This window comes from Kryptolebias marmoratus, linkage group LG22 (genome assembly GCF_001649575.2).
Source record: "Kryptolebias marmoratus isolate JLee-2015 linkage group LG22, ASM164957v2, whole genome shotgun sequence".
In the NCBI taxonomy this organism is placed as follows: Eukaryota; Metazoa; Chordata; class Actinopteri; order Cyprinodontiformes; family Rivulidae; genus Kryptolebias; species Kryptolebias marmoratus.
In genome coordinates this window covers 9,295,017-9,319,280 of record NC_051451.1, presented here as the reverse complement: position 1 = coordinate 9,319,280, position 24,264 = coordinate 9,295,017, and the positions used below count along the sequence as shown (strand labels likewise).

General features: G+C 40.0%; 1 long non-coding RNA gene across 1 annotated transcript in view; it reads right to left on the bottom strand.

Moving 5' to 3' along the window:
- Positions 1 to 228: 228 nt before the first annotated feature.
- Positions 229 to 24,264, bottom strand: part of LOC108239157 — a 57,290-nt gene continuing 33,254 nt past the window's right edge. The window contains exon 3 of the long non-coding RNA XR_001808706.2: positions 229 to 3,272. This is a non-coding gene — a long non-coding RNA (uncharacterized LOC108239157). The remainder of the gene's footprint in view (positions 3,273 to 24,264) is intronic.

The following is a 24,264-nucleotide window of genomic DNA, read 5'->3' as shown; positions in this document are numbered from 1 at the left end:
CATTGTAAAAAAAAAAAAAAAAAACCCAGAAAACTCCAGCTGGAATGTTAAAACTAATTGATATGGTTGGTTTGTGGTTTGAACGCTGAATGCCTTTTTTCTTCATCAGTGAAGTCATCAGTGTTGCAGTTACTGATTATCATCATCAGAGAACGTGATCTTTTCATTCTTCTGACAGTTGAACAAAGAGACAGTCACTTACTGGTTAATATGTAGATTTTTGTTTTTATTCATTTACATTTCACAGGTACAAGAAAACATGAAACAATGCATCATTTTTAGAAAGTATAATGTTTCATTAAAACATCAAATATTATTGACTGTGCACCAACAAGATACAGTATGGTGATGATAATTTTACAAGCAATCCTTCACTATGAATTACTATAACTTTTAACAACACGGTGTCAGATGATGGAAGTTTATTTGTTGATGGTGTAGATTCTCAGTCATCCAGGACATGGAAAATCCAAAACATTTTTAAAAAACAAAGCAACTGGATTTGTATTTCGTAGATTAGGACATTTATTTTGCTTTTTTCCATTTTTCCCCTGTTTAAATTTGGTATTTCTTGTTTGATGTAAATGATTTCCTTTGTCGCAAATGGTTTGAGGGGATTGGAGGGAGCCATTTGTCAAATGAGAAATACTAACTTTGAACAGATGAGGTGGTCTCAGATGACAGCCCTGTTTACACGTGACCAATATTCTGGAAACATTTTTTTTAACTTTTTTTTTGTTGTTGTTGATTGTGAAAAAGTTACATGTTTACACGGTAGTCCTGTGCCTGTTGAATCTGCTGTAGTTTCCATGCCAGGTCACTATCTGGCACTGATGCACACATGCGCGCACACTAATCTGTCAAGCATAAAAGCTGTTACATCCAAAATGGTGAATACACAGATGTTTGGACCGACACTGAGGTTAGGTTCCTGCTAGACATTTAAAAGGGTGAGTAGCACCAACAGCACTTTGCTATTTGCCATTGTTAATGTAGTTTATCTACTCCTGCATGCACAGACCAATTATTGACTGCGGCCATCTATGGTGCGCATGTGCAACTTCACCCATTGTGGTTTCCTTTCAAATGCAACAGGGACTATCTGAAACATTCCTCTCTGAGACCTTGATTCAAAAAGTTTCGATTTCAAAGAATCCAACAAACAAAGAATTAAACAAACGGGCAAAGTGCAACAGAAATGTCACATTTTCACAGAAACACAGCATCATGTAAACCAGGCCTAAAACTTACAACGGAGCATTAAGCTTGATACTAAGTCATTTCCTTCTAATTCATATGTTCATGCATGAATAAAGCACCTCTCATATGAGCAAAAAAAAAAACTAAGGCCCAATTAACACAAAGCTGTTTTTTTTAGTGAAACCAGGACATTTCTGTTGTGCTTCATGAGAAATGGAGCATCTCATGCAGTTTAAGGCCCTGTTTATATGTGAACGATCTGGAAATATTATAGATGTTCTGATGTTGATTGAAGAAACATTACACATTCACACAGTGACACACTGTGATCACAATTGCTGTTTAGACACGTGCGCAAAACACGTTGAACCCGCTGTAGCTCCCATGCAAAGTCACTAGGTTTTTGTATTTCAACAACACACACATCTGCGCAGACATCAGTCTCCACTGACTGAGGAGATGGTGCAGCACATGTGCGAACACTTCTGCTTTCAGGTAAACTGCAGTTCGCCGTGAAACAATGCCAGCAGTTTTTTTAAAAATCCGCTTTGAGTTTCAGCGTCAGAGAATTTGGTCATTGTTGTTGTGCACACAAATGGCCGAAATGCAACAGAAATGTTCAGATTTTACTATAAAACAGTGTCATGTAAACTGGGCCTAAAGCTTGGAACTCCACAGTTTTGAATTGAGAAAATGCCCCAGATAGAAAGCGGAAGGCTTTCAACTACAGAACAGAAGTCCAGGAGCTTTGTCTTTTAAAACTTTTTGGATCTGTCCATGTGGATTGCACCAGGACCCCTATGGGTCTGATTTGTTCAAGAATATACAGGAAGCTAGAACAAAGCTTGGTTTCAATCCCAAGTAATGGAAACATTCATTTGTTCTTGCCATCTTGGCTAAATGTAGTCTATTTAATGTCTAAATCTGTTTTTTTACATCTACTAAACTTTCACTTTGAGGCCATATTTAACCAGATTTTAGCCTAGACACCTGTAAACATTTTAGGGTCTATAGACATCTTTTAAATCCTCCAGGTAAGTGGAGTACAGTGAAGTTTATATTTTCCACTAAAAACTGTTTGAGCATCTTAGACTCTACTGACCAATATTCCTTTGACATAAAACAAGTAATTTGATCAGTTTTTGAAAAGATAAAAAATTGTATTTTGGGGTAAAATTAATTCAAACAGTTTTCATAGCTGAGTGAACACACATTACAGACATTACAGTTTTCAAACACACTCTTCAGATAAGATCCCACTATATGACCGTAACATGAATTTGAACATATGACATCCTGAGTTCCTAGTTAATTATGTTAGGATAAACACTTTTTGTTCATTTTTTGCAAACACAAAACTCTGTATAGTACTTACATAAATAAATCACAATCTGACCTTTTCCATTTTTGTCAAAATAGACAGGGAGGTTTTGGACTTATGATTTGGACCTGTTACTTATATGTACGATGCCCTGACATGACTTGTGTTGCCTTATAAATAAAGTGAATTGATTGGATTTAATACCCGACGCTGTCAGTGTCTGATAAAGTTTTGGTCAGTGATTGGATCATCAACAAGGTTTATTACCTTGAACATTGTTTGTCCGTGTCAGAGGATTCATCATATGAGTATTTTCTTGAATGTGTCCCTGCATGATCAGTGTATTTTCATATGGTACTGTACATTTTTTGACTCGAATAGATCACACAAGATTGTCTTTTTGGTGCCTTGAAAAAAAGAATGTTTTTTTTAATCCAGCTCAGACATTACGCTGGCAAGCTCCGAAAAACTCTTACAAGCCACAGTTTTCTCTCCCACATTCAGACATACTCAGCTCGTGTCCTTCTCCTTTTCCATCCATCCTTCTCTGTAGTGCTGCTGGACTCACAGGTAGTGAATCAGCAGGCGGTGTGGTGCTGGATAATTACCTTGTATTTGGAGCTCCCCAGGAGCCTGGGCCTTCCAGGGAGGAGGGACAGTGAGAAGGCTGGCTGTATTTATAATGCACTCTGCTAACAGTACACCCAGCCAGTGGAAGTGCAGGCCTAAATAAATGGGCTTTTGTTGCCACCTGAAAAGGAAACACAGGAAAAATGCACTCTTTCACTCATCTTTTTACCCCTTGTTTTTCAAACCACTGACTCTCTATAGCCCTCTTTCCGCCTTTTTATTTCTGCTGCTTCATCCTTCATTTACCTTGGAATCGTTTCCTCACAGATTTAGGACAAGACAGTTTAACTCAAAAAATTCTAGCTTTCAGACAATTATAAATGGGATAAGACAGTTTTTTTTGTTGTTGTTGTTTTCCAGAGAGGGACTGAGGCTTTGTATACCCCATGGGAAATATGATCTGTTGCTGTCATGAAAAGAAAATGAGGTGACTTCTACCAGGAAAACCTGGCATTATGAGAATGGTCAAACAAATCCAACTAAAAAAAGGTATTTCATGCGTGGCATTCACGAGCCAAATGAAACCAAACTCCCTGGTAAACAACAATTGCAATCACAGTGACACTCCGACCTAGATGAAGTGGAAGTGGAGTAGACGAGTCCCGAGCCAGCAGCGGCATCCAGTTGCCCAGTTGTCCAGGTTCCATTAGCCCAGAAGAGCCATCAGTGGAGGATTAGGCAGAAGGCCCTTTCAATCCTCATCCAGAGCGACGCTGCAACCCCCCCACCCCTTTCCCATCCCTTGCCAGCTCTCTGAGCACGAGCCAGGGCTCTCCTGACTGGGCCACGAGCTAGGCCAGAGCCCCCGTAGTCTCCAGAGCCTTCCCCGCTCTCCGCTTTAGCCTCAGCTGCTGGAGTTGTTGTCCCTAATTAACAAGGGATTAAGCCATCATCTCGCCTTGTAATACAGCCTGGATGGGAATTCCAATATGGATGTCGGAGGAAGGGGGCGAGGCGGAGGAGAGGGGGGTGGGGGGGATTGGGGTTGGACTGAGTAGAAAGAGAGAGAAACTGGTGGCGTTTAGCAGCTCAGTAAATTACTCTTGACCCACAGGACTGAGGGGAGTCTATCGGTACGGCAAGCCGGCTGCCAATTACAACAGCTCAGGCCTGCCAAAAGTCTTATTGAGTGGAGGGGTGGGAGGGGGCGCAAGTTGGGAGGTGTGTGTAGGCGTGTGTGTGTCAGTGGATGAGGTGGGGTGGAGGGGTGCCTCATTTTTAATGGCCTTTCACCATATTACTTTCTGTCAGGATTGGTAGTGTTTGCATTTGGAGGAATATTGACATAATTATGATGAGAATTTGAAAAAGGCTGAAACTGAAAATAGACCTTTTTTTTACCTCATCAGTCCTACACAAGTCACGGTGTTCATTACAATGTCGGACAGAAATATTTTATTCAGCTTTGTTTTCTCTGTCTGCTCAGATTCTGCTCCGTATCATCCCATCTGTTACCTTTTTTACACAATTGTCATTATTGACAGGATGGTTTTTTTGTTTTGTTTGTTTGTTTGTTTTAAATATGTGATGAAAATCCTGATTCATATGCAAAGCAAAGAGTTTCACTGTGTTGTTGATTTTGTGGCATGTAGCTGTTGATCATAGTAGTCATAATAGTGATAAGTGGTAACAGCAGTTACTCTACATCTATCAAGAACTGATTCACTTTTTACTTGTTTTCTATCAGGAATCTACAATAAATTCAAGCAATATATAAAACTCCAAAGTGTAAATAATTAAAAATATATTTTGGTGACCTTATGCAGTTTGTTCTTTTCTGTTTTCTTTTTATATTTCTTAATTTCTCAGCTTGTTTTTGTATTTGCAGCTGTAGGCTCCCTTCACACTGGACAATAATCCAGCTACAACTTTCAGTTTAAACAGGAATCGCCTTTGCAGGGTCATGGTGAGGTCTTAAGGTGCACCCATTCAGACACAGATGTTGGACTCTTCATAACACTGTGTGATCCCACACCATGTCTAGACCACTGGCATGAGCTGGACTGCATCGCCTCATGCCATTAACACCAGAGCAGACCCCATAACGGCTTGGACTGATGATGAGTGGCGTTGTATCATTTTCAGCAATGAATCTCGGTTCAGCATTACCATGAATGACCATTACGTGCATTACAGCAGCACCGAGAGGAGAGGACCATTCCTGCCAATGTTGTTGGAGAGACATGAAGCTTAGGCGTAAATTCAGACTGGAAGACCTGCTTCAGCCTCACCTGCATCTAATCGCTGCGTCGAGCACCTCCACTCCAGCCTATCAGCATCAGACTGTGCCTCCAGCTTATCCAATCAGCGAGCAAGCCTTCTTTTAAAAGGACTTCCATCATGGCCCCATCCGTTCACCGGCCGAACTTCAGCCCACCTCCACCCCTAGTTTCCCAGCTCCCTCAAGCTTGCTTCCCCTCTTCGACCTCCACCACCAGTGTCCGGCCCGGGGAAGACGACTCTAATGCTCAACTTGAGCTTCTCGTCGAAGCGGATTGCTATTGTTGGCACTTGCGTCTTCCGCCGGGGTCCGAGCGCCAAATATTTCATGTCATTCATGTCAAATAAAACTATTTAATTGCAGCTTCTCTTTGTCGTGAGTCTCTCCAGGTTGAAATACCGTTGTTGCTGGTGGCATTAAGGCGAGGAGAGCAATAGGGTCTGGTTTCGGGTCACCTCTGGTAGTGTTTCAGAGGACCCTTGCAGTGCCATGCTGTCAGTGACATCCTGCATTCTCCTTATCCCTCCAGAGTCAGCACCCTGGTACAGTCTTCCAACAAGACAATGCCTGTCCAACTCAATTTTAAATGATTCATGGATGCTAGGGCTACAGTTGAATATTACTAAACTAAACTAATTTTTAAAATAGGTATAAAAATAGTCTATTAATGTCAATATTTTAGGCCACGAGTTGCAGTATTTTTGTGTCAATAATTACAGTACTTCATGCTTACAGTTTCAAATTATCACTCTAATCATTTGCTTCTTTCTATCCCACAATATGTGCCAGCACTGGCTCGTTTCTGCCAAACTCTCAAGGGTGGGGTGGGGGGCTGAGGACCTAAAAGGCGTTTTAAAGCCCAACAAAATCCAAAATCCGTTTTACCATTTAGTTCAGTAAGTGTAAAAAAGCTATCACGTAGGGCGACAATATGTACATTGACAGTGCCCTCGCAGCTGGTGGGGATGTGGAGGGGAAGTCCAGCCTGCCACTAGGTCTGATGTAAACTGATGCAACCTTCAGTCAAAACAAAGCAACCCCCTATTAAAAAGAAAAAAAAAAAAGAAACAAAAATCATTTTGAAAAAAAAAAAGGAGTGGAATAAGTGTCCACTATGAACAGAAACACTCACATTGTGTTTGGTGGCACGTTGCACCAGGGTTTCATAAACCACACCTAATAATTGATGGCACTGCTGGATAACGATCAAGTGTGTCTGTCGTGGAGCGAGCCAAAGAAGAGGGAGGAAGAGAACAAGCGACACTGGCAGGGGAGTGGGTTTATGTGCGAGAGATAAAGAGTGGAAGAGGCACTTGTGTGACAGAGTTGTGGGAAGGAGTAACTAATAAAAATGTAAAAGAAAATGTTTTGAGAAGGATTGTCAGTAATGGACTGCAGATGAACACCCACATCATTCCAAATGCCATCAGGGTAAAACAAACTGATGGAACCAAAGAAGACCGGCTCCACAAAGCAAAAAGGTAGACAGTATTCACAACTCAGTTAAAGAATCTGTAATTGGTTTACAGAGCTGCTTGTTGTCATTGACGATAATTCAGATTGTATCAGCTTTTGATTCTTCCTCTTTCTTGAGTCTGTCCTCTTATCAAAAACACCTCTACTGGTCATCACAACCTTTTATTACCTTTGAAGAACAGGTGACCTCTAGTTGTAAGAACAACTGTAGGAGTAGAAATTGGTATTTAGAAATGTGACAGTGCCACAATGAAAGAAAAAAAAAAGTTTTTGGATGTACTCTGTTTGTAACCTAAACTAATAAGTGTTATTGGCAGTACCTGATTTCAGAAGTGTAAAAATGTTTTTTTATCGCCCGCCTTCAAAGGCAAAAAGGGAATAAAAATAATATTGATTGCAAGGTCTCTCGGAGTAGATGTTGTGAATGACTCTCAGCTTCAACCACAAGAAATTTTAACTCAAAATTAGCAAAATTGACAATTTGATAGCCATCTTTGTGTGTTTTCCCAAATCCCAAACATTTCCTGAAAATTTCATCAAAGTCAGTTCATTGGTTTTTTAAGTAATCTTGCTAACAGACAAAAAACAAACAAACAAACAAATAAACCCTATAGAAAGCATGACCTCCTTGCCAGAGGTTATTAGTTGTAGAGGCACAACCAATAATTGGTTCCAAAAAGTTGAATTAAAATTCATTCGATCCGATCAACAGAATTGACTCCAGTTAGTTAATGGCAAAATTTTTAGCAAAGATCTTGTGCAATCTGTTGGCGCTCAGACTGTGTTGGGAATAAGTCTCGGCTACTGCCACCCTGAGTTTTACCAAAGTATCTGTAAAATTGACCGAATTATAGCCATTTTTGTGGGTTTTAATGTAAGTTAGCTGTGGTGGCCATCTCAGATCGGGTTGACTCCAGAAGCTGATCAGTTGTAAATGTACATCCAATGATTACTTCCTGCAAATTTTATTTAAATCCACCCAGTTGTTCATGAAATATTTTGATAACAGTCACACACACACAGGGGCAAAAACATTATCGTCCACCTTCACCTTTTGGCAGAAGGCGATAAGAAATTTCGCCACACTCGAAGACAGAGGACAAACTGCAGTCTACAGTGTATAAGTTTCAATTTGTGCACCATCTCAGTGGTGTCAGCCCCTACCAGCAGATGTATTGTGCATGATACGTGTTTGTGTGTTATAGCTCAGTGAAGCAGTGTGTGATGTCTCCAATAAAGAGCAGTGACAATTAAACAGCAACTGACCCACTCTTTCCCTTCATTACCTCCCATCTCTTTACGCTGTGTGTATACTCGCAATGCTGACTTGATGTACGATGTACAAATGTACAAAGTGCCCAGAACAGGAGACGTTGCCCACAGTAGGTTTCTCCTGACTGATCAGTGAGTATAGCTCACATGGTGAACACATCCTCCAGGTATAGAGCACCTGCCCATGGCACATTTTATTCCTGTAAACATATGTTCAAAAGATCATCTGACTGTGCCATCCGGTCTGTTTTACTGCATCTTTAATAAGTGCTGCCCTCTCCGATTTTCTTCCTTCTCTTTTGATTTTTTCCATTTTCCTCCTCCCTTTTTTTTTTTTTCGTTTTTTTCCTCTCTCTCTGTTCCTGTATCAACTCTCACTGCCTCTCCAGCACACACAAGAACACAAATATTGCCTTTTTTTCTCTCTCTCCCTCTCCTGCACAAGGCCCACCACACAGCCATTTGCATAACAATCTCCACTTGTTTTTCTGCTTAGATGGAATTCACAGCATGGTGCCGGAGCGACTGAGACAGGGGTCATTGCTATGTATATCAGAGAGAGATGGAGAGGGAGAAGTGCAGAGAGGGAGCGTTTACGGCAGGGAGGTGAGCTGGAGAGGAGAGGGAGGAGGGGTGTGCAGAAAAAAAACACTTCTACAAAGAGACTCGTCGGCATGCAGGCTCTGATGGAGGGAGGTGGAAATCCAGGCTGGAAATGCAGACAGGATGCAGATAAAAGTGTCTGAGTGCACACCACGGTTCAGATGTAAAGCTACATTAAACGACAAGGAGGCAACAACTGTGGAAATCAGCAGCAACATTTTACAATCGAAGCCCATCTTTGTCATCTTGAGATCGGACATTAGGTTCATAAAAGCGTTCACGATGAGCTGAAAATAAAAAAGGCTTTTAGTTTTATACCACCTATTCCAATCCACACTGAAGATGTTCTGCCTTTTTTTTTTATTCTATTTGGGATTCCAAATGTTCTAAAGGTTTGTAACTAGTTGGACCCAAAACTTATACATCGACAATGAGAAAGATTTCAAGTTTTACAACAGGTGCTGATGGGGTGGGGGACAGAAAGGGAACGGCTTCGGCTGTCAGCTCCAAGGGAGGCCTTCGTTAAAACACAGAGGAACAGTAACGTACTCATCGCAAAGTCATGAAGTCCAGTCAAACAACCGAACAAAAAAAGAGAAAGAAACAAACTCTGCACAATATTTTTCTCGTATTGATGTGTCCATAAATAAAAAAACATATCAACAAGCAGTACGCCGATGTCCTCTGTCTCTGAGGTATTTAATCGTGAATGTTTTTTTTAGTTTTCGAGATGAATGCTTGGAATTAAACAGTGTAAACAAATATACATCATACACTTAAGTGTTCATATTGTTTGATTCCAAGAACTAAAGCATCAAGAGAGACACTAAAACAGGCAGCAGCGCCCGATGGTGTTTAACTGAACAGACATGTTTGTGTGTGTGTTTTGAATCAACTTAAACTAGGTTTAGAGAAAGTTTTCCACAAGGGTTGAAGTCTTAAGTTACATATTTTCTGATAATGATTCGGAGGGAAAATGTATTTACCTTATTGTAGTGATAATTAACTGTCAGAAGTGGCGCAGAGTGATGTTTCCTGGTGATCAGAGGGAGCATTTTTATCCTCCAATGACAGGGCCAGAGGGTGGCCAATGGAGGTCAAGGCCACCATAGATCAGTCTTTGGCCACCTTAATCATTTGTGGACACTATGCTTTCTAGTTTTTATTTTTGCTTAAAACTATAGTTTCCTCAAATAAACGAGGTGTCCAAATATCACACACCAAAATGGAAGTCGGTACGCTGCTTATTTTTCAAGTTATCCAGCTCACAAGGTGCACCAGTCGGACAAACGGATGGATGGAGGGTATTTCCAAGTCCCCTCTTCTTGTTGTGATACGGGACAAAAAAATAGGTCAACCATGTACAATATCATGTACAACAATATCATCAGTAACTTTCATTCATGTCATGTCTGTGCTATTTGGGGCTCTAAAACCTGAATGAAATTCTTCAAACTGATTATTTCTGTCCAAATGCTTTCTCTCAAGAAGTTTTAATGTGAATGAGAGACTGAATATACTGTAGGTCTATAATTGGTAAAGCTTGCCCAAATCAAAGGTTTAATTACGGCAGACCTATTTGTACACATGCTTCACACAACAGACTTTAAATTGCCATCATTCATGACAGAATGAACAGTCTCAGGGACGTCGCCGCATAGGCTCCATGTTTGAAAAATGATCTGAAATACAGTTTGGGTTCAGATCAGCAACTGTTCGGCCTCAATCCCATTTGCACTCATAAGGTGGATTGTCAAAGTGCATTTAAACTTCACGCTCGTTGCGACACACAGTGACAACATCAAATCCGGTCGAGTGCAATCAATACGGCAAGTCACAGAGCGCTAAGGAGGGTGATATTTGGAGGGGGAAGTTGCTGGAAAGCTGCTGGAATTTAAAACAGGAGATTTCCGTGAAAGCAAACATATTGTAACTGGTGGCCTTTAATGTCAACTTAGACATAAAGGTGATTTATTTCTGGACACACAAATCTGGACCTTAATAAGAGTTTGGTAGATTTATGAAGGTAGTATTAATATTTTACCTAAGCCTAGATATATCTATACATATTGTCAGTAGAATGTTTTTTCTTTTTATTTTATTCCCGTTTATGGTAAAAATAGACAAATCAGCTACAGTTATTAATTATTACCAGAGTGGTGTTATTACTCTGTGTGGACTGTATACACTTGATATTTTTGAAATGAAAACCCAGTAATTGTGTGTGCTGACTAAAAATAAACTATAAAAAGAAAAAAATCCATATGCAGTTTTGTTTACATGTGCATTCACCTCAGAGTCCACTTTAGAGACATCCGTTGTGCTTAAAGTGACGTGTGCACGGGCCCTTGCTGCAGTGTGAGTGTGACAGCCGGAGTCAGAAAACATGACAAACAAGCTCCCACACACACACACACAGATTCAGACACACACACAAACAAGTTACAAACAGATGCAGATGGTTGGAAATGATGTGTGAACACACACACACACACACACACACACACACAGACAGAGTGGTGGGAATCTGAACAGCAACACAAAAGAAACTGACAGAGGGATGACAGCAGACAGCCCAAACAGCACCATTTTATTCTTTATTTAAGCAAGTTCTCGCAAATAAACTCAAATGCTCATCGAATCAAGAGACAGACATTTGTACAAAAATGTCATTTCATTTAGGAAACAATTATTTTCGCGGTTTATTCACATCAGTGGTATTTTCCTAATTAGCTGAGTTTTCAAGTGAGAAAATTGACATAAATGCTGCATATTGAAACTATACCCTGTTCGGGCTTCAGACACAGTTTTGAAAAATGGGGAACATGGTTTTGGAATTCTCCGGGTACATTTAAGCACATTTTGCTAACAGCCACGACACAAAACAAGCAGAGGAAGCTATTCCATCAAACAAAGCATGAATGGCTGCTTCAGAAGAACATGAAGCTTCAAGACCTGTCTGTTCGTTTCACATCAGCTGTGTGGAAATGTTTACCTGGTCATGATCAGGTAAACATGATCAATGGTAGCAATATAGTGCCATAGAACTTACAGTATGGCAAGCAGTTCTGTCATATAATGAGACTTTAGTGCCCTTTTTTGATAGGAGTCAGTTTGCTAGACTTGTACTCACTTGCTGAGAAGATATGTGTTTTAGCGTTTAACATGTTATTTAGTGATGTTCTGTATTGTTGTATTTTGCATCAGGTCTACGTCAAAAACTCCATAGTTTGTTTTGTTTTATTGGTGTTTTTTTTTTATTTTCTTCCCCCAAGAGAGCAGTTCCTGTCTGGTTTATCAAACTTGTTGTTTGACACGTGGTCTGAAGTTCACATTGATGAATGAGATGATACAATATGACTTTTTCTTCTTTCTTTTATCTGACTTTAAATCTACCAGTTGTCAATCCTTGTCATACTTCACCTGCTACCTTCAGCCCTCCCTACTAGCAAGGGTGGCTTGCTTTTCTGCTTCTGGGAGACATATTGTAAAAAAAAAAAAAAAAAAAAAAAAAAACAGAAACTACCAGTATTTGGTGTGTTTTCTTTTTCTGATTGTACCAAACCTGTTCCCTTACTCTGAGGTATGCACCAAACCAAGACTGATCAGTAGTTATGATTTGGGAGGGAACAACTTTCTAATGCTTTGTTGTCACATGATTGGACTGGAACCGCAAGAAAATGTGACGAGATGAACAACCAGTCAAAAAACAAAACAAAACAAAAAACAGAGCGGAAAGACTCTAACGTTAGCTTATCACTTCTGCGAGCTTTTTCTCATAAAAAACACACCGTCACAAGTGAGATGTGAGGTTATTAAAGACTTTGCAGCTATATGAGAGCGAAAGGATATGTCACTGTAAAATAATAAAGGTACTAACCAACTCAATGCTGTTCACTTCCAGTGAAAAGTCAATTCATCAACAAAAGAACAGATACAAGAAAGACAGTGTTCTGATCTTCAGTGAGGCAAATAGAACACAATTATGATAATAGTTGTATACTTTATATCATATATTAGTTATAAATATAGTATAAATTTGAAGTTCTTATGTGAAGAACCTTTAATTGACAAAACAATCATTTTCTTAACTCTGAATATGAAACATGAGGTACTTTATTTTGCAAAAAGATTGGAATTTTTTCTTTAAACTTTGACTTAAAGGCAGATTTTTAGGCACCCTAATGCTGCATTTAAAGTTTTGTTGAACTGAAACACTTGTATTTTTGTTAAAAGGCAAATAAAAAGTGTGTCGAAGCTAATATAAATCAAAAGGAAGTCATTAAAGGTGCTCGTTTTCAGAGTTTCGCGTTTTAAAGAATTCACACTAATTATACATTAATAATAAAAGGTCAAAAAAATTCCCAGGGTCTCTTCAGCATTTTCCGTGATCACTCTGAAGTGTGACGTATCCTGAGCGAAACACAGGATGCCAACAAGGCAGTAAATAGCAAATACAGACAGTGTGGGGTGACATGGTTGTAATTAATTAATTGTGTGAACCGACCCAAAACTCCACCAGCTGAGTCAATCTTCAGCTTCCTGAAGGACAGGAACGTTGGATGGATGGGGTTAGTTTAGCTCCTGGTGAAAATTACAACCCAAAGTCTGCTGACTGACTGCAGATAATGTTTTGAAGAGGAGCACCTGAGATACAAACCTTCAATAGAAGAACCACCACGTGTCGGACCGGCACCAGCCATCTCTTTCTGTCCGGATGGGAAACTCCTTGCAGACTGTGTGACATCATTGTAAAGTTTGTGAAATGTGGAGCTCTAGTTCCCGACAGCATCACTCCAGACCAAAAAAACAAAAAAAACATGTTTTCAAACTGTTACACTTGTTAACAGAACTTACTTCTTCTTCTGCTTCCATTTCCCCTGATAAACACTGAGACAGTAACCTCCTCAGTGTCCTACAGCGGTCTGCCACAGCTGGCCCCGCCTCCTTCTACGTCACCAACCGAGGAGGGGACTCCGCCCACAAATTTGACCTCATTTCAGGATTCTGACAAAAAAAACTCCAAAAACAAGTTCTTAATGTTTTATATCAGAGAAATGGACCACTGGAGTGTTTTATGATAGGGTTTAACTAAAAGAAAAGTACGATAACTCATTATTTTTATATTTTATTTAATTTCCCCTTTAAAATTTGTCAAAACTCAATAAATTGTGAATATTTTTTCATTCACTCGTAATTTAAGTATTCTGCCATATAACAAAACACTTTTTAGGTGAAAAATGTGATTACATACAAAATCATGGAGGGACTAGAAAAAAAATAGAAGCAGAATTTGTGAAAAATTCAAATGAAATTTGGAGGATAAAAGAATTAAACGGATTTTAAAGGCTCCCACACTGATTTGATTTGATCTCACAAACATAATACATACTACACATAGAGAATACTACAGTTTGACGCAAACTGAACACAAGAAACTCTCCGTGACCAAAAGTTCTTTCTCTCAAACACACTTTTAATTTCCACTAAACCAATAACACTGAGCTCCACAGGCAAGATGTTGGAATCAGGAATTAATCGGACTGTTTGCTGCCCGTGTAGCATTAAATTGTTAACTAGGATTTCTTATAAGTAGATTTCATTAATTTCAGGGGAAAGCCTGTGTATTTTCTTATTAAGAGATGGTGGGGGCTCCTGCGTTTGAACAACGGGATCAGTGTAACACGCAGGGAGTGAAAAATATGCCTCTCTGTTTAGGCACTTTTATTTCTAAAGGGACTACACTTCACATCTAATAAGTTCTACTTTTTCTGAGGAGTAGCACATGAGCAGCTGACCTTGGGATTAATATTTAATGTATTTTTTTTTATTTATTTATTTTTTATTTTTTTACAAATTGCTTGAAACTCCTTTGGTGAAGCAGTAAACCACAGTGGGAAGGAGGTCGAGAGGTTAACAGAGACAAACCAAAGGACTGCCAATCAGACTGAGCTCAAGGCTGCTGCCCAAAAACACGAGGAGGTGTTGGACATTTATACCTGTGCTTCCGGGGAAGATTTAGTTTAGAATTTTTAAAAAAAATGTCATGGTCAAAAGACAATAATGAAAACACTTCAAAATTTTGGAAAGTACTACTGTTTCGAGAACAGACTGAACAGTTCTTATCAGTGAACTGTTTTTGTCAAAGAACAATTCTCCCTAGTTGAAGAGTTCTCCATCAATCTATAGTTCTTTTCAGTAGGACAGTTCTCTTCAGTGGAATGGTTCTTTTCAGTGAACAGTTCTCCTTGGTGAATGGTTCTCCTCAATAGAACAGTTCTCATTAGTGAAACAGTTCTTGTCTGTGAACAGTTCTCCTTAAGTGAACAGGTCTCATCAGTGGAACAGTTCTCCTTGTGTGAAACAGTATGTGTCAGTGAACAATTGTCCTTGTAAGTTAACAGTTCTCTTTAGTGGAAATGTTTCTCCTTAGTGAACAGTTCTCATCAGTGGAACATTTGTTGTTAGTGAACAGTTCTCCTGAACGGCTCTCATCAGCAGAATTTTCACTTGTCAGTGAACAGTTCTTCCTAGTGGAACAATTGTCCCAATCAGTTCACGTCAGTTTGTTCATATATAGGCCAAATTAAAAACAGATGTCAAGTTAGAGCTTGTACAAAAAACACTATTCAATAAAAGTGATCTGTCTAAGGAAGCCAGAAGATTGTGCTGAATCTTCACTTCCTGACCAGCACATTGGCAACAGCGGAAAGGAACGTCTCCCTACTCACTGAGCATTTCTCCTCAGTTACCACTTCTCCACAGTGAGCAGTTCCTCTCTGTGGAACAGTTCTTATCAGTGAACAGTTCTTATCAGTACAGACTAATAAGAAACAGTCGTCCAATGGACAACACTCAGAGTTGATTGCAAGTCATAACAGCACCACCGGGAGAGCTCAGAGGAAGGATTTTAATGGTTGATGGAGAAGAACATTCAGAAACACACACACACAAACACACATCTTCCATGATTTTTTATGATTATTCTATCACGGCACACAGTTTGTTTAAGATCCCATTAGAATCAAAAGGGGGACAATCTTCTTAATGAAGTTTAATTTATTAAAGCACCACTAACATTAACAGGCAGGAGGGCTGCAACATAAGAAGAGCGACACAGTCCTTTTCATTCAGCCAAATGCAAACATGAAACACACAGGGAGCATTTTAATCTACTCTATTAGGGAGGTATCTGTTTCTACAGTTTGCGTTTTTTTCCGCTCCTCGTGTTCCACTGCAGTTCTATAATGGTTACTTTTTGGAGAAGGTTTTTGCCTAAAATAAGCCCATGTGTAAAAATGTGTATGATCATTGACCATTGACACTAAAACACAAGATCATTTAGGAACATGCGTACAAAAGAGCATAGGTTTTTCTTCAAGTTAACTGGATAAATACACATTATCATCGTAAAATTTGAATATTTTTGACCTGTTCAGCCTTAGAAAATGATCAAAACTACAAAAGTTTAAGAGCTTTGGAGTTCTTTTGGGTTAAGATAGTTAAGAAAATGAGTAAGACCACCAGCGAACATTTTTTTTTTCCATGTCTCACTTTGTACTCACATTCAGCCCGCAATAACGCTCTTTCTGCTAAGTACTAAAGCTCCTTATGTGTATTGATGTTCACCATTGACAAGTCAATTCAATTTACCTTAGGAAAATGGCTAGTGTTTTTATTAGGCTAATTGGCGGACGCCCTGCGGGAGTTGTGGGATGAGTGAGATAAGAGATGAATTCAGAGCTCTCTTGTAATGGCGAACAGGCTAAATACACTGAGTGAACAGCAATTTGTGTGTACAGAAAAAAAAGCATCCATTGATACAAATGATAGAAAAAGTGAGTACTTTCTTTGTGTAGTCATAAAAATAAAAGGGTCACGGCACCTATTTAAAACAGTGTTACACATGAAACCTGCTGCGTTATTTTCATAACTCAATTGCTGAGTTAAAGCTATTGGGTTGTTTTGACTTAATATTAGGTCAGTTTGACCCAGTGGTTGGGTCAGACATTAGCTGTGTCATTCTTCATAGTATGCCATTTTATGGTATGACTAACTTGAGCCTGGCTGGACCCTTTGCTTTAAGATGTAATAACTAAAGATAAGACAGTGTTGACCTGGTTGGTTTTGTTAATACCTTTAGTTTGCATTAGACAAGAAGTTTGGTTTCCTAAATTAATATTACTGTGAGGATTTGGATTTTTTGTTTCTGTTTTGTTTTCTTTATGGTTTTTCTGTGGGTTTTAATTAGTGTTTTCAGTTTGGGTTTTTCCTGTTTGTGTTCCTGCTCAGTATTCACTCCTCCTCCGTCACTCTTTTGCCCTCCTTGCCACGCCCATCTCCACCTGTCCGTAATCATCTCCACTCACCTGTTTCCACTTCCCTCGTTACCCTCAGCACTCAAATACCCGGTCATTTCTCCCACTAGTCGCTGGTTCATTGCTTTTTGTTTTGCTGTTTGCTAATATGCTCCGTACTTTGCCTCCTTGTTCTGCCCACCGTGTTTTTGATTTTTGTTCTTTTGAGTTGCTGCCTCGTCAGCTGTTTGTTTTGTTTGTTAAATAAATAAGTTTTCACTTTAGAAATGAGTCTGCACTCAGGGTTCTTCTCTGTCACCCCCAAACCTGACAATTACTTGGTGCTAGCTAGCTAGCTGAAACTAATAGCAGTTAATGCCGGCTAGCTAACACCAACTCAAGTTGAAATTATCCGATAACCCAGTTTTTGGGTTGCTCTTTTTAACCCAGCTGTAGTTCAGTAGCTCTAATTCAACACATCTGTCATTTTAACCAAAGTTTTGGGTCGAAAACTTAACCCAGTATGCTGGGTCAAACTGACAACCCAACCCTGCTGAGTTAAAACTACCCAAGGTTGGCTCTGAGCTGAGTTACAAAATAGGTTGTTTTTAACCCGGCAGTTTTTAGTATCTAGAGAGTTGGCATGTAAAAATAACTCTCTGTTTAGTTTAATTTTATTAGAGTACCATCCATGCCCTCCTTCTTCCTTTCTTGGTTGCAGGAAGCTGGTGTATATCTCCAGCCCTCACTGTACGAGAGGTGGCGGGGACACCCTGGACCGGTCGCAAGTCCATCACAGGGACACATGGAGACAAACAAGAACAACATTCACACTTTCACTCACATCTAGGGACAGGTTAGAGTTTCCAATTCACCTAACGTGCATGTTTTTGGTTTGTGGAAGGAAACTGGAGTATCTGGAGAAAACCCACGTGTGCACAGGGAGAACATGCAAACTCCACACAGAAAGGCTGGGGGGAGGACCTGTGACCTTCTTCTACCATGACACCCATTAGAGTATCATTTTTTGTTAATATTTCATTACATGGTATTTCATAATGTGCTGTTTGAGTGTTGATCTGATTTAATACAAGTCACCATCAGCTATAAGGATGGCAGTGGTTTTTTCCCACTTTGGTCCAGATTTAAACATCTAAAGGAACTGATGTTCTGCAGTATAAGACTGTACAGTTCTCTGGCCTGCAGTCACCTTTTTCTCTTAGAACAGTAAGCTTGACTTGTCTTTCCTCTTTACTGGACAAGTGAAACAAATGAATATTGTGTCCCAAATAAGTTCTAATCTCATCCCAGAGCGTACATTACGAAGGTTTAAATCCAATCAAATATTTCAATCGCTACATGTACTGTATAATGAATTCAACTGGTGTTGTTACCACAAGAAGCACTTCAGTTGTTTTATGTAAAATAACTCCACAAATGTTGAATGAATTCAGTTAAATACACACTTTTTTTTTACATAACTATAAACTAATAAATCAGTGGTTTCTTTATATTTTATGCAATATTATCAGTCAGACAAATACAGTATCTCTGACTAATATATTCCCTCAGGTATCTCTGGGTTTAACATGTGCCCGTTTTCTTTACAAGCCATTACTGAGTTTTTAATTTTAACTAAATGTTAAACACCGTCCAGGTAGCATCTCACTGGGCTGGGACTGTTGGCAACTAGTTGGCTAATAGCATTCACAAGGGGGTCTCCAGATGTCTTAAAATGTTCAAAGTGGGCAACAACACAACATATCCAGCCTAAAATACAGTTTAGGAAACCGTGCACACAAAGATAACCATGGGTTTGAAAAACTGGCCGCTCAAAACACAGCGACACACATCACTGGTTGCAAACAGTCAAACTTTTGTGAGAAAGTTTGCTAATTTTCTCACAATTTGGAGTTGCCAACTAGTCTCCGGCAATCACAGCCCAGGGAGATAATGCCTTTAACCCTCCTGAAGCCCTCGTGACAGAAGTGAGGAAGAGAAGCCTTTGTAACTTTAGGTCCATTTGACCCAAAGACGACAAGAGGGTTAAAAGTTCTACTCATGCAAACTTCTTTATCTTGCCTACATCGACCATGCTGAGGCTGCTGCTCTTGATCCGACCTAGGAATCTTTGATCTAAAACAAACCCGAAAAAAAAAACTCCCTCACAAAACTTTTAGATCAACAATGCATCTACCAAGATGACTAACACTGTAAACATCAACATCACGTATCTCAGAGCCCTGCCATGCCCCAAAAAACAACCATGTTCTACTAAAACTCTGAAACGGAAAATAAAAAGTGAAAACAATACGGCGCGCAGAGTTGGAAGGGGAAGTGAGTAGGTGCCTTCCCGAAGCACAGCTGACACACCTCTGCTGTGTGATGTTGTTTGTATTTTTCATTCTCCGATTCCATCGATGACAAACATGCACAAACAATGGTGCACTTTTGATCCGCTAGAGGCAGAAACACTCCAACTGTCAAACTCGCGCGCACTTGAACTAAAAGTGACACCCGTGACATGCATATGCACAGACATCGGGTTGGAAAGGAACATAACACCCAGCCTTATTAGTGTACAGTTTCGAAAGAAAGCCTTGAATCTGACATGCACAGTGTACAAACACCAACATGTCCCCCGCCGAGCGCGCAGATAGAGACGCAGAGGTGGGAGCTGTGGACAGGCGGCACACAGTTCCCTTGCCGAAAGCTGTATTGATTGGGATAAAGGTCTTTTGATGAGGCAGATTGCTCATCAGGCTGGAACGACATGCTTCTCTGATGCGACGCCTTTTCAGACCAGCCCAGGGGCCCATCGACCCAGGCATGGACGTCCTATCTGTGTGTGTGTGTCTGTGCGCCTTTTGTGATCACGCTTAGGACGAGTCGGCATTGATCGGAGACGGGCCCATCTGGGTCACTCCGACCCCACAGAGACATGTCCTCAGTTGGGGGTAAGGACATGTCCGCTGGTGGTCGGTGAACTTCATGCTCCAGCCACGAAGCTCCTCAGACAAAATGTCAAACTATAATTGACAAAGCGAAGTAAAAAAAATACACCTAATTTGGAGCTAGGCATGGATTTTAGAGTCACCAGATCACGTGGAAGGCAAAAGCTCCGTTTTGTTTACAGATGGGCTAAATACAAGACACCATGATTTACTGTCTCCTGACAAAAGTGGGAATAATCAATAAAAATAATCATTTAAAGACAGTGTTGTGTAAGCTCCCCCCTCACTTTAACCATGTCGAAGTTCAACACACAGAGATTAAAACTGAAATAATTCATGCTCGCAGTTGACCACCTAAAAACTCACCCTCCTGAAATGAACTTGAAGATCTAAAAAAAGAAAGGTTAATTTCTGGTAAATTATAGCATACAGACTGCATTATTGAGTACTTACTGAAAAAAAGAGATATTCATAATTGTAAAACTTACATTTTCAGATTTCTCAAGACTGTTACAGGGAAAACTAACTTTTAGACGTCTAAGAAAAAGTCTCATGTGGTTGTTGTAACATTTAAAGCTGGACTTGATTTTTAATACAAAGCACACACCTAAGGATCCCACCGGGTATCAGTGTTTTCTTGGTAATCCTTTTTAGAGTTCTTTAGACTTCAGCAATGTTCTCTACACTGATTCGGTGGTGATTTGTTCACCGCCGTGGTGTTGACCCCTGCATCAGAGCAGGCAAAACAGTCTTGAATTCCTCTGTCTATGAGAGGTTTTAGATTTCTAGCAGTTTTTTTAAGCTGTAATGTCTCTATGTTGAATTATGTGACTTGATCACTACTGGTACAGCCTGATAGACACAGCTAGTGGTAGATGCTTATCTTGTTCGGTCCTCTAAAGCACAAACACTGATTATTGCAAATATAAAACATTAATACATTTTCTTACACTTGTCCATGCTCTGGTTGTGAAGGCAACAGGTCCAGGAGGTAAACCTAGTCATCCCTCTCCCCAGCTTCACTCTCCAGCTGATCCTGGGGGCATCCCAAGCTATTCCCAGGCCAGAGAGGACAGATAGGCAAGTTCTGGGTCTGACCTGGGTACTCCTTCAAAAAGGCCAAGAGGCATTCTTATTAGATGGCCAAACCACCTCAGCTGAGTCTTTTCAACACAAAGGAACAGCGGCTCTACTTCGAGCCCACCCTGAATGACAGAGCTCCTCACCTTATCTCTAAGGCTGAGCCCGGCCTTCCTAGAAAGGGAAGCTAATTTCGTCTTCTTGTTTCTGGGATCATGTTCTTTTGGTTATGATTCGTACCTCGAGACCACAGGCGAGGGTTGACCAGTAAATCAAGAGCTTCCTCTCTTGGCTCAGCTCTGTTTTTCACCACGATAGACAAGAGCAACACCCTCATGACTTCAGAAGAAGCCCTAATCCATCGATCTGTCCTGCCATCGCCTTCAGAACAACACTCCCAGATACTTGAACTCCTCCGCCTGAGACAAAGACTCGCATCCGACCCGTAGGGAACGTTCCTTTGGACTTAGAGGAGCTATTTTTACAGCAGATTTTGATGTGCAGCATTTATGCTTTCATTCTCCTCCCTCAACCCCTGCAGGAAGGAGCAGACAGCCGACCTCCCAGAGTCTGGTTTTCCTATAGGTTTTTTTAAAAAAAAAAAAAAAAAAAAACCAACCAAACAAAAGTTTATTCTTCCTACTGTCGCCAAGAAAATTCTTGAACTTCTTCAAGTTGTATTTTGGAAGCATATGAAAAAATGATGATGCATAAATTGATCTGAAACACTGTTTTGCTTTGCATAGGGGGAAAAAATCACTTCCTGTTTCATGTAAAAAAAAAAATTTGTGTATGTGTGTATTTTCCTATTCTAGCAGTTCATGTTGAAAGAGTTTTTTAGGTTTAGCGCTGTTATAGATCAGCTGATCTGTTTGGTGTGAAGTTTTCCGCTCCTCCTGTAGCCACCAGGACAAGCTCCAGTCCTAAATTAGCACACAACCTAAGGATTTACATTGTTTTCCCAGGCAAAGCTACCTATATATACTACACACGGAGCATTAAAACATTCATCTTGAAGTTCCTCAGGATGGCGCACACAGGGATTTTGCCTGAAGAACATTTTGCTCAACTTTTACAGCATCGGTACCAAGAGTGGTCTGCAGAATAAAGATCACTGTTCAACAGCTCCAGTTAGTTGGGAATAGAGCAAGCCCTGCAGAACTGTCCTTGAGCGAAACACTGGATTTTTTCTTATCAATTTCACTCTTGAAATTTCAGCCATTTCGTGTCTCTTCTTCTAACTTCTCCTGATTTGTTAAGATCTCTTTTATTCAATCCGTCTTCTCTTGGCTGCTTCTATTAAGGAACTATATTTTTCAAATAGTCTGTAGACCAGATTGAAAAAAAAAAAAAGTTGCGCATTTTAACAATTATTTTTGTTTGTTTGTCTCTCTCGGATTTTGTGTTCAGACTCTTAAAGGGAGGCGACGAGGGAGGCGGTGGACTCTATCCAACCCACTGGCTCTGCTTCTTTTTTTTTTTTTAGCAACGCTGAGATGCCCTGCTTCTTAATAATTGATTAGAATTGATTTTAACCCAGCCCTGACCTGAGCAGGGATGGACAGGCAGGGCTGTCCATGCATGAAAACGTGTATGTGTGTGTGTGTGTGTGTGTGTGTGTGAGAGTGGTTTGTAGCGCATTCACAGTAAACTCGGAAAAATATGTGTGTGTGTCTGCACAACTCATGGCAGCAGGAAAAAAAAAAAAGAGTTGATCTTTAAAAGCTCCTGACGTGTTCCTGGAATTAAATATTTAGGCCGACGAAGCCTTGACCTCCTGGTGCTTTTTGAGACTCCTGCTCCTGGTTCTCATTGATTTCCCGACAAAACATCTGGAGTACCATGACAAGAAAATGCACTGTAGCTGGACACACATACCCTCCAGTACCTCTGCACCCTTTTTCACCTCCCTCTGATCACATGACCGACTTCGTTATTGCCTGTTACCAAAGGTGTTTGTGCGGGTGAGTTCATTTGTTGGTTTAGCAAAATATCTCGTGAACCAATGGATGGATTTTAATGAAAGTCTAAAGAAGTAACCGCTGACTACACATCTACAACTGTTTGACTTTTGAAGTCATCCTAATTCAAGATGGCCGCCAATGCTAAGCAACCTTAACTACCACAAAAAAAGCTCCAACTAACACAATTTTCAGTTTTACAAATATTGAGCTACATTTTGGCGTAGTTTTAGTTTAGACAAATACACAATATATGCTTTGAGAGCCACACATTGCATAACATCTTTGTTTAGAACTTTGGCATTAATTGTTGTTGGCATCAACCCTGTTTGTTTTTTAGCAAAATATCTCATGAACCACTGGTCTGGTTTTCATGAAACCCTTAGAAAGTAATAATTTCATGTACATCTGCAACTGATTAACTTCTGGAATCAAACCAAATTAAGATGGTTGCCACAGCTAACCAACCTTAGCTAATGCAAAAATGGCTATATGTAAATCAGATTTACTCATAATGAGCTAAAGTTTTCTGTGTTAGTAGTTGACAGTCATCCTCATCACATACCATGAGCACTTACAGATCTTGCAACATTACATGAGACAATGTTTGAACAAAATGGCTACACCTATGTCTATAACTAATACATAAAAGGTATGCATTCCTAATAATCAAGCAAAAAAATCACCCATCTTTCTAGAACCAGATGAAGGACGGGTAGCAGTATTAAAGTTTCAGTATTCTTCGACCTGAGATGGATACAAAGACAGATAAGAGGTCAGTTTTTAATTTCTAGACTTCAGGTTTTAGATATGAGTGATAGTTGGTTAATCCTGTTGATTCTATATTCTAAAGGCTTTTCTCTTGTTTGTTCTCAGGCTTGTTAAAATCTGGAAATTCCACCGTGCTGCAGACAGTGTCTTTCTAAAGAGCACGTTCTGTTCCGACGAGGAAACGTGGGCTAAACAGCCTGAATGCTGAAATGTCAGGCCTTTCTTATAAAAACCTTTCCCTACTCCTAAATCAGCTGCTCCTAAAGATTCGCTGTGGATTTTACCATGTAGCAGCGGAGCAGGTTTCAGCCGCAGATAATTTCTTCCCAGCGGGGTATCTTTGTTAAAAGGGTCCAAATTACTGTAAATGTACGACAATTTGCTTTCTCCAAACTCTTGCGTGCATTTAAGTAAATATTAAACAAATACGTTTTAACAAATACGCTTAACCTGGTGATCCTCAGTTTGAAGTAAACGC